The 8,588-nt window shown below is 39.9% G+C and overlaps 1 long non-coding RNA gene across 1 annotated transcript in view; it reads right to left on the reverse strand.

The window, feature by feature from the left end:
• Positions 1-8,189, reverse strand: part of LOC119499861 — a 64,428-nt gene extending 56,239 nt beyond the window's left edge. The window contains exon 1 of the long non-coding RNA XR_005209461.1: positions 8,102-8,189. This is a non-coding gene — a long non-coding RNA (uncharacterized LOC119499861). The remainder of the gene's footprint in view (positions 1-8,101) is intronic.
• Positions 8,190-8,588: the final 399 nt, after the last annotated feature.

The following is an 8,588-nucleotide window of genomic DNA, read 5'->3' on the forward strand; positions in this document are numbered from 1 at the left end:
TGCAGGTGGCTAACTAATGTGATCATGCAAAAGCACCACTGCACACTTGTGATCATTTGCTGCCAAATTCAAAATGCAAAAACATGTTAAAAAATGAACTGGCAAACACATTTCCTGTGGAGGATGTCGAAGAATGTATAGAGAAACAATAAAGACACAGGATGGAAAACAGCTGGTGATCTCCGATGGTTCACTGACTGCATACTAAAGAGGGCAAAACCTGTGTGGCCTCAGGTGGTGGACCTGAACTACTGACATTTACTTGATGAGCACTCAACTCAATGAGGAATACAAGTCGGAATCTTTGGTAGAGACATTATATATATATATGTATATATTGTGATCCCTCTCCCAGGATGGACAGATGTGCAACAGATGTCGTGTGTAAATAGTAACAACATAATGAAAATACAACATAGACAATCCATATGACAAAAATGAATACATAATGTGAACATATGTAAAGAGATGGATCCAGGAGGATATCAAGTCGCCAAAACAGATAGAGCCAGAGCAACACAACCTCCTCTCCACCATGTAACCTAGAGAGAGGACAAGCTTTTTGTTTTTAGTTCACAGTTGCTTCGGTAATGTAAACGTATGTTTCACATGCCAATAAGCCCCTAATAATACATCCTTTTACAAACCCTCACACACTTTAATAGGCTACTCAAAAGTAACAGAGGCACATGGTTATTTGTGTGTCTCATGCACTACTGTCAGGATATAGTGACCGTTATATAAAACTATTTTTTTTAATCATATTTGCTCTAATTCTACCTACTGCTGCTTTAAGTACTGTCTACTAAAGTTATTCTTTTGACTGAAATAGGAATACATTTTCATCATGTTTACTTTTAATTGACTTAACATATCCTCAGCTACAAGCTTATTTAATATAATCAGGTGTTGGCATAGATTTAGAAAGACTGATCCCTTACCTCCCAGAGAACCTCAACTTCCAAATCCAATCAAATTCCAATTTAACCCCTGCTAACACCATCCCCAGACGTATCAGATCTGCCTGATATCAGATTCTAATTGACAGGACTGTCTATTCTTTGCCAGTGGTCAGGAGTTGGCGACTAATGAAACAGCGTTGCATCTCAGAGCCAATTCCAATAAAAACCTGCTGAATGAAACCAACACCCTGCGGCTTGATGGGTTTCAGTGATGCCTGACTCCTACAGGATGTTACCACTGCTGCCAATTAAAGGTCTCGCATCAGCATGAGATACGTGTAATACACCATGGGGTATGACTTGTACTAAGTCCAGCTGCAGTGTAAGCTGAATACTGAGAGAGCTAAGGTTTTAACATCCCAAATGATGTAAGTCTGTGTAAGCTCATTATTCTTCAGTGGATGTTGCAATTACAACGGCAGTCAATTGTGTTTTTTTAGACATACAAAGGTCCAGTAAGTATGAATGTCACTGTTCAACCAATCAAAGTATATCCAGGAAGCATTGATTGTATTGTTGATCATTATCAATGACATTTTGAAATAAATACTTCTCACCAATTGGAAATTCAAGGGTCTGTATGGGATATGCTGCAGATGGACACAATAGCACACATACTTCTGCACACTATAACACAATAGAATGGCCATGGACCAAATACTACCAGACCGGACAACGCCGTGGTAGCGAGCTGTCAATCACAATGTAGCCACGCCCTAAAGCATCCCCTGCTTTATGGTCTATTTTACTATAAATGGGACCATAATTTACTAAATGAACATCATGCTGTATTGAAGAAGACTTGAAACTAGCGATTAAGACCATAAACTCATGTTTACAAAGTGTACTGAGGTAATAAATCAAGTGAGAAGTAGGATCATTTTCTCATAGACTTCTATACAATCAGACTTCCAGAGGAGTCGCCCCTTGCTGGCTATTGGAAAGAATGCAAGTTTAAAGCACTTCAGCTTCAGGTGGGGTGTTCTTTGCCATTTGTTTCAGTGAAACCATACATGTTTTATAATGGACCTGTTTCTATTTTATAACTCCGTTGGAAGTCTGTCGGATAATGCTGCCTTTCATTTTTGGAATAGACATGTTATGTTATGTGGATTTAGGTCTCCTTTTGCAGCTTGGGCTTTTGCATTGCCAGAACCGCAGAGAACATCCAATCCATCACTAAAAACTGTATGGTTTCCGGTATTCTCAGGATAATTAGATTGAGGGACTGAGGGGCTTGTAGTCATTAACAAATGTATATGATTTATTTAAAATGGATCTTCCCCTCAGTCATTTCTAATGGCACTAATGGCTCTTTTTGAGGTAAGCCTCTTACTGTAATACGCCGTACTAGCACTTTAGTTTGTTTGAGCCTAATTAAACTGTGTCAAACTTTTTTAAAATGTAAAGCTCCTCATTCAGCTATAAGAGCAAACTGTAATTTGCTTGTATTTAATTAGCTGGAAATGCATCCCTTTTCCTATTTTCTGAATTTTGGTGTCCACCCTTTTCATCCTCTGCATAATTATTGGAACAAGAACTTGTGAAGCTTATTATTTTATCTCTAACACACACAGTGAATTTTTACCTGATGGCTGCTAATGACTGATCTGAATAAAAAAAACATGAATTATTTGTACCACAAATTTGAGTGAGTCAGATTCCTGGACTCATTTTGGATGCCAAAGGAAAATAAGTGATGTAATATTAGCATTAAAAAGCTGGGACAAATGTGTCTGAGAACCTTTTTTTGCTTGAAAAGAATAATAATGTAAAACACAGTGGGCAACTGCGCAGTCTGAAAAGTGAAGCCAATGCTGAAATGCCTTAAACAACATTCTTTCTAAAAGCCAGCAGGGGGCGACTCCTGTGGTTGCAAAAAGAAGACATATTATACAGAAGTATATGAGAAAATGACCCGTACTTTATGAGTTTATGGTCTCAATCGCTAGTTTCAAGTCTTCTTCAATACAGCATGATGTTCATTTAGTAAATTATCGTCCCATTTAGAGTCAAAGACGATAAAGCAGGGGATGCTTTAGGACGTGGCTACCTTGTGATTGACAGGTTGCTACCATGGCGTTGCCCGGTCTGGGAGTTGTCCATTTTTTCATCTTACAATTTTAACCCTTTCACACTGTGTTGTTTTTATTCAACGTTTGGTTGTACTTAGCTCCACCCTCTCGTGTCACTTCTGATTGCAAAAAACAAGATGGCAATGGCCAAAATGCTGAACTAGAGGCTTCAAAACAGCAGTCCACAAACCAATGGGTGACATCACGGTAACTACGTCCACTTCTTATATACAGTATATGGTAAAACCATATATAATTGATGTTATCACAATAGCTCACATAAATGTGAAATTAACCTACATGGAATCTTAGTTTACCATCTGATCACTGTCCTACAGTGACAAAGCAATCTTAAGATAAATTGTGAGGAAACCAAAACGTGGATAGAAAATAACGCTACTGCTATTGATAGAAACAATGATAATAATGCAGGAAACCTATTCCCAGTACTCTCAACCATAATAAACCAGGTTGTTGAATCCATCTCCTCTCCTCTCTAACCTCTGTGCAGGCTGATTGATCCAATGCCTGTACGAGAGCGGGTAAACTTCAGTGCAACACTCACAGATAACATTAAATAGAAATGGACTTCTACCAAGAACTAATGCCTCTCTGAAAGAAACAGTTCAGACCCAAGTCAAAATCAATGTAGCCGCATAAAAGTTCAGATAGCTGTACAGACTGCTTTTAGACTATCTCTCACAGATTCATCCGTTAGCCCGATGGGTAATGTTCATCGTCTCTATAGGATGGTACAGCTTTCAGTAGTTCCCATTTTTGCTCCACTGTGTGTCCTGATTTATTCCCATGACGCACTTTTCAGCTTCACTTGAGGAATACTCCCAAGACTGTGCATCAAACTCACTTTAGCCTGGTAGAGTACTCCCTTTGTGCAGCTCCACCAATTCATCAGGAAAGAACATGACGTCTACCTTGTACAGAGCCTCGCCTGTGGTTTTGCTGCTAGCATTACTTGAACTTTCTCCATGAATTTTAGAATCATTATATTAACTCTTGGGAAAGTAAAACAACTGGGTCATGTGCTGCTACTGTAGGTAGCCTAGGTGCTTTCTTGATGATGCCAAGTGGTGGTCTCTTTAAAAGTGATCAAATTAAATTCTGCATGAATGTTTCTTGTTTTCCTGATACAGTGGAAACCTCTTATAGTGGTCACATCTTTCCAGGTCAAATTGATCACTATAAGCAGATGATAATCATAACCAAATTTTTTATTTTTCTTTATTTCTCATGCAGATTACCGTCTAATTGAAATTTGTTACATGGATATATAATAATGAAACGGACAGTTTTGCGATTTAATGAATCTTATGGACTGTTTCAAAATACAGTACAGCTGTTTCAAACCATAGATTACATATACAAAGTAGACGTAATCACTGTGATTTCACCCATTGGTTTGTGGACTTTTGAAGCCTCGAGTTCGGCATTTTGGGCATCGCCATCTTGTTTTTGTGCAACCAGAAGTGACACGAGAGGGCGGAGCTAAGTAAAACCGAACGCTGAATAAGACATTTTTAGGCAACCAAAATGTTCCAATTAGCTTTCATGAACTGAAAACACACTGTGAAAGGGTTGAAGTTGCAAGACGAAAACACAGTCAACTCCCAGACCGGACAACGCCGTGGTAGCGACCTGTCAATCCCAAGGTAGCCACGCCCTAAAGCATACCCTGCTTTATGGTCTATTTGACTCTAAATGGGAACATAAGTTACTAAATGAACATCATGCTGTATTGAAGAAGACTTGAAACTAGAGATTGAGACCATAAATTCATGTTTACAATGTTTACTGAGGTAATAAATCAAGTGAGAAGCAGGCTCATTTTCTCATAGGCTTCTATACAATCAGACTTCTTAACTGTTACTACTCCTCGCTGTCTGGCAATCAGAGGAGAATTTACTTATTTACCCAAAATGGCCAGGAGCTGCACTTAGTCTGTTGTGCCTAGTTCAGCACCACTGTGCCTCCTCCGCACTTTATATAGAGGTATTCTCACAATGTGCTCGTTGCTTTAATATAACATATTCTCAACTGACCACAGTCTAAATGAATCCCTCCGTCTGCCCCGTGATGCATTGGTCCTCTGTGTGTCTTTTTTCTGACAGTGTTTACGTGTAACAATAATCTTGAAGCTCATCATTGCTCTAATTAAAACAAGCAATCTAATTAAAACGGACTTGGCTCATCTGAGATTTCAGTTTTTAGTTTATTTGGCTCTGAACTGGTTGTGGTTGCACAGCTGGAAGTCGGCAGCGCTGGAGGATCTGATTAGTTTTGTTTCATTTGAATACTGGGTGCCATATTAATATGCGTCAAAGTGTTTGTTCACAGTCTCATTAACCCCGCAGGCATTGGTGCCGGGATGAGGTTGCATCATAATTTCAATGTATGAAACAGGGTCGTCCAGTGAGCAAACACAAGTAAAGCTGTGGTGTTCTGGGCAGTGAGGCTCTTACACGGACATCAACACAACAGAGAACAGGGTACCTTGAAAAACTGATTGTAATTTTCTGTGTTGCGACTGTAAAATAAATCTACTTGGGTTGTTTGGTTTGAGGGCAATTTTCACACAACATTATCTGCCACACAACATGCAACCGAAGAAAAAAATCACAACGAAAATGTGTCCTGAGAGTGGACAGTAAGTGGCCTATTTGGCAGCAGTGGAGGAAAGGACAGCTGTATTTTGAAGTCATGGTTGGCCATTTCTACTACTAAACCATAACCTTAAAGGCCCAGTGTGTAACATTTAGGGAGATCTATTGGCATAAAAGCCATACAACATTAAGAAGTATGTTTTCTTTAGTGTAGAATCACCTGAAATAAGAATCATTGTGTTTTTGTTAGCTTAGAATGAGCCGTTTATATCTACATAGGTCGCCGTATTTCTACAGTAGCCCAGAAGGGACAAAACACTTAGTTAACTATTCCTGCTTGGGCAAGGGGGGTGTTTGAGGAGCTGCAGCATTAATTTCTGCGCAAACGCCAACTTCCACTGAACATTCACTTGATATTCTCAAAGCTAAACTAACTTTGTCTTCTGCTCGACTGCCTCACTTTCGCCACCGCTCTCTCTCTCTCTCGCTTCACCACTCACTTCCCACGTACACTTACACACTGACTCTGCTATTCTCCAAAGGGCCTACGCTACTCTTACAACAACTGGCTCTAGAGAGGGCCATTCGCTAAGGTTGAGCCGGTGTAAAAATTTTCAAACTGGTTTGATATTAAGCCACAACACCGGTCCGGACCGGAATACCGAATTTTACCACTAGGTGTCGCACTTGACTCAGCAGCTGCTTGTCACAAAATGAGAATAGCTGGTCCACCTTAAAGGTCAGCCCACCTTAAGTGAGCCTGGGCTGTTCAATCAAACTGATTTTGTCACTGACACTTGCGTCTGTCGCATTCTGTTTGGAAGGTGTAATATGTAGGCTACACACAACCCAAATACATTGGACCACTCTGTGTTGTACACGTTACATTCCCTCAACCTTAAAGTTCAAACTGCCGGAAATCGACTCAAATCTACCATTAGCGTTGGGTTGCGTCGGACACTGTAATTCTCCTACACGCTTAGCACACAGGAGATGTTTCAATCTGCAATCTCACGGCTAGTTGTTTCTAAATCCTACACACTGTTCCTTTAAAGACTTCACACCCTACAGACTTCTAAATGTCTTTCATATGTCAGGGATGAACACAATGTGCTCCTGATTAAAGCTTATTGCTTCTTCTGTCTGACATAACTCATCAACAAAGGCCCAGCAGTAAAAAAAAAAAAAGCAATTGATTTGGTTGGCGGGAGGTCTGAGCTCAGGCTGAAATTGGGCATTAAAATGACACAGTCCATTGCTCCCACTCGCAATATTCCTCCTCATGTCAAGGGAGACTGTACAATTAATGCTTACGGGCAGAGACTTCAATTCAGTCCCCCACCACTCCTGTATCACACACACACAGAAACCAGAGACGAAAAAAACAAAGATCATTTAATTAAACTGTTGTTGACTTGTGGCTGTATTGTGTTATCACTTCCATGACAATTAGGTGGAAGTTATAAGGTAATTGAGAGTTATCACAGGGATTAAATGACAGGAAAAGAGAAATGATAGGGTAGGTTCCCCCCAAAAATAGGAGCTGTTTTTAGGACCATCCTGTACATGTCAGCCCTCTGCGCATTGCTTTGACAACTTGGCAAGTCCGATTATCATCAGTGCTTTGCTGAAGGCTTCAAATGTGCATCTATCCGTGTCTCCTATCATGGTATTAAAGCAGTCTATTTCCAGAAGGTCTTTGGCCATTTTCTCCCAGCAGTTTTTGGAGAAATGAACCTGCCTGTCTGCTCTCTGGCTGCCGTACGCTACATCTGTCTGTTCCACTGTTGGCTTTGACTACAGTTTAGCCGTCAGTCGTCCCCTCTTGAGTGAGGCCGCTCATGCACAGAGAGAGACACTTTTTTTTAGAGCAGCTTTAAGGAAAGCAAGTATTATACTGGAGGCTATTTAAACTAAAAAGAATGAGATGTCTTTGTGGGCGCTGAACCCCCCCACCACCACCACCCAGTATTTCCTCCCAGGATGAGGTCAGGCGACCTATCGATATGTTTGGTATTCATGTGCTTTGTTTATCTAACACCACACACACACAAACCTAATTTATTTTGCTTCCCTGGTGATAAATTATGTTTAAAGGAATGTGTGGAGATAATCTATTATCTAGCTGTTTTCAATTCAATACAGAACGGGAGAAAAATTGACCTCTAGTCCTTCCAGGCACAATAATAAGCATTTAGTGGTTCATAATAGAATACAAACAAATATAGGAGGCACTCGCACACAATATACAAACAGTCCTATGAGATTTTTCATAAGTGTTCTCCAAAGGCTTTTGAAAAAGCTGAACAATGAGATACACAGTGAGTTTTTTAAAGCCATTTACAATGTATTCAAAAGTACAACTTAGGTCAGACAAAAGGTTGCAGACACAATACAGTATAATGTAGCAGCATATGTAAACATAAAGAAATGCACAGGCTCTTACCCAGTGGTGAAAGTAGATTGATTGAAGTTCTTGCTGATACTACTGGGCTACCCCAACCGCTTGATATTGTTCTCCTGCCACTCCCAGCGTCATATATCCCTGAACACACGATTCAATGCTTGTATGGTGTAGAAAGACACTTGACATCATGTATAGCGAATTATTTATTTAAATCGTGAAAGCGCTGCAGAATAATTTGTAAATGTTGGCAAAACTTTTCAATAGGGCTGTCAAAGTTAACGCAATAATAAAACGTTAACGCAAATTCGTTCTAACGCCACTAATTTCTTGTTAGCTTGTGATTTTTAGGTTGTAACAGGCTCAGTTTTAAAGCCAGAGTGAGGACACTGGTATCATATGAAACTAGAAAAACTAAGAAATCCATTGGTACCAACCATGTCAAATAAAGCTACAAACTTACGCTAAATTCTGGCGAGGAAAAACTGGTACGGACATTTTCAAAGGGGTCCCTTGACATCTGACCTCA

Source organism: Sebastes umbrosus, chromosome 13 (genome assembly GCF_015220745.1).
Source record: "Sebastes umbrosus isolate fSebUmb1 chromosome 13, fSebUmb1.pri, whole genome shotgun sequence".
NCBI classification, from domain to species: Eukaryota; Metazoa; Chordata; class Actinopteri; order Perciformes; family Sebastidae; genus Sebastes; species Sebastes umbrosus.